General features: G+C 29.3%; 1 protein-coding gene across 1 annotated transcript in view; it reads right to left on the bottom strand.

Moving 5' to 3' along the window:
- LOC106881682 (aurora kinase B) overlaps window positions 1-2138 on the bottom strand; it is a 32224-nt gene extending 30086 nt beyond the window's left edge. Inside the window, exon 1 of the mRNA XM_014932147.2 lies at window positions 2032-2138. The gene's annotated coding sequence lies outside the window, so the exon portion shown is untranslated. The remainder of the gene's footprint in view (window positions 1-2031) is intronic.
- Between the last annotated feature and the right edge of the window lie 551 nt (window positions 2139-2689).

Raw genomic sequence — 2689 nt, 5'->3', positions numbered from 1 at the left:
AAAAAAAAAAAAAAAAAAAAAAAAAAAAAAGGAACTGAAAATTTATGATTTTTTTTCTCTCACACCACCGCAGCCCGGACTGGATTTGGCCATTTCTTTTTTTTTTCACTACGCATTTAAAACCCGTGAGAAACACTTGGTAAATTTCAATCTACAGGATCTAAGCGATTATTTGTAGAAAGTTTCTTCTGGAAGTTATCAAGCAACAAAGTCGGGTGGGGTATATTTCTGTAGTTATGCCTACTAATATGCTATGCATATACCATTGAGGTTCTTCACACATGTCTTTGCAAGCATCGCACCGACTTCATTTTAAATTTATGATTACATAAATGCCTTCCAAGTACGAAATCCTTTGTGGGCCAAAAGAATTATTACTGTTAATATTATCATCGTTACAGAGCGAGGGGATGATAACAGGTGAAATTATATAAGCTACAGAAACGAAGCAACAATGGCGCTTGTGTGATCCAACAATATGCTAGAAATAGCAGTCAGATCACTGTCTGGTTGAAAAAAAGGAGAGAAAAAAAAATAGGGAAACATTGGGTAATATGGTCGTGGATAGTGTGCCAGAAGACGAAACGTTTGAACAGAGCCGAGCTGGGACCTTTCATATTCAGTACTTTTTCCCCTTGGCTCAAAAAGTTAAACCAGCATATGGAGTAATAACAAATAAATTAGTCCTTTGTAATCTATAAATATCATTGTATGTATATATATATATATATATATTTGTATATTTAGATCTCTACCAAATGAGTCGGCATATTGCATTGAAATGTACATAGGTTATTAAACAAGTTTTACTATGGATTGCGTTATGGCTCTTATTTAAATTGATATATATATATATATATATATATATATATATATGACACACCTAAATGCAAATATAGGTATTTGAAATGTTAACATTAATACTGAAAAGAAAAAGGGAGAGCAATTATAGGATCTGCAATGGCGGACTTTGTAGGTAGGTTCTGAAAACAAGTTGACTTTGGGTTATAACTGTACAGAAAGTGGTCCCAAACAAAATATATAGACATCAAATAAAGTATCGAGCCCTAAAAATTTATCAAATAAAGAAATTTGATTAATTCCTAAAAAAAAAAAAAGAGGAATAATGATGTCTTTCAGAAGAATCTCAAAAGTTTCAAAGTTTAAAGAACATTAAAATTACAAATTCATTAAGTGAAAATGTCTATAATTTAGTATTATTGAATTTCGCAGCATTTTATCCTTTATTAAAAAGTTATCAATTTACAACGACAGGTATTTTCGAATAGATGAAAATTTTTGAACGATTACTTTGAACCGAATCTTTTAGGACTTAAAGCTAAATATATTATATGTACAAAAGTTCATAGACTCATTGATTTTAATTGAGTTTTTATCTGTAATTTTGGATTTTATCCCCAATATTATTACTATATTATATGTACATATATATATAACACATGTATGTATATAAACACACATATACAACGCAAATATATGTATATTATATGAAAAATATAACCATCAACACACCGCAAATGTGTACACACTTATTACTAAGTTCAAATATATTTGATGTAGTACTTTAAATATATTTGATGTATATATATATTTCATGTAATACTTTAAATATATTTGATGTATATTAAATGTACTTGATGTATATATATTTCATGTAGTACTTTAAATGTACTTCAAATATATTTGATGTAGTACTTTCAAAGAATCAGATTTTTTTTGAAAATATCCTGCGACATACTTTCATTTCTTTACGAATAAAAGCTTATTTCATACACAATGGGAATAAATAGAATTTAAATAATAATTTTGTCGACATTTAAAGATAAAAAGCCAAGCTTACAAAGCTTTTTTACAAACTGAGGCGAAAAACCAGAGGGAAAAAACGGCCAATAATGGTTGAAATACAAAAGGAAAATAACAGATATTGTAAATAGAAATATTCAATAGAAATATGGAAGAAATAATAGATTGATTAATCGAATAATTAATCCAAAAATTAGTTTTACTTACCAACTTATAAATATAAAATTAATGAAGAGAAGATTTTAAAAAACGTCAAGCTGATGGCAGGATTGTTTTGTAAAGTTTAAATTCTGTGCCGAAGGCGCTGATTGGTGCGTGATTTGATGTCGTTGTAGAAGCAATTTGTTACGCTAATTTTCATTGGCTAATATTTACTAAATATTCTGGCTTACCTTTATTTTCATTGGCCAATCAATACATTCCGACCGTTTGTTGTAACCATGTAACGGGATATATATATACAAACATATATTATCTTATTCCAACTCCACCTGATTTTGCGTTTTTCCCCCTTTTAGGAGATTTTGTTGATATTATTTAACTACGAGTCAAACCGGTGTTCAAAGGGCATTACACGGAAATGTATATTTAATATTATATTATGCAATGTAGTCATTTATACCGTTTTTTTTAAGAATTGGAAGGTTATAATGGGAATTTGGCTGCCATTTCTAGCACGTCAACCACCCAAGCTGAGTTGAAATTCGTCCCAGTTAATATAGTTGGTTGTATATATTAAAAATCGGTGTATGTATTTGTTTGTTTGTGCATATATATATATATATATATATAATATATATGCACAGAAAGTATGTCAATAGCCAGCTGGAGGAGATGTTCTCCTGGGGCTAAATGCAACAGTAGG

The sequence above is a fragment of the Octopus bimaculoides genome, chromosome 20, assembly GCF_001194135.2.
Source record: "Octopus bimaculoides isolate UCB-OBI-ISO-001 chromosome 20, ASM119413v2, whole genome shotgun sequence".
Classification (NCBI taxonomy): Eukaryota; Metazoa; Mollusca; class Cephalopoda; order Octopoda; family Octopodidae; genus Octopus; species Octopus bimaculoides.
This window is presented reverse-complemented; position numbering and strand designations above follow the sequence as displayed.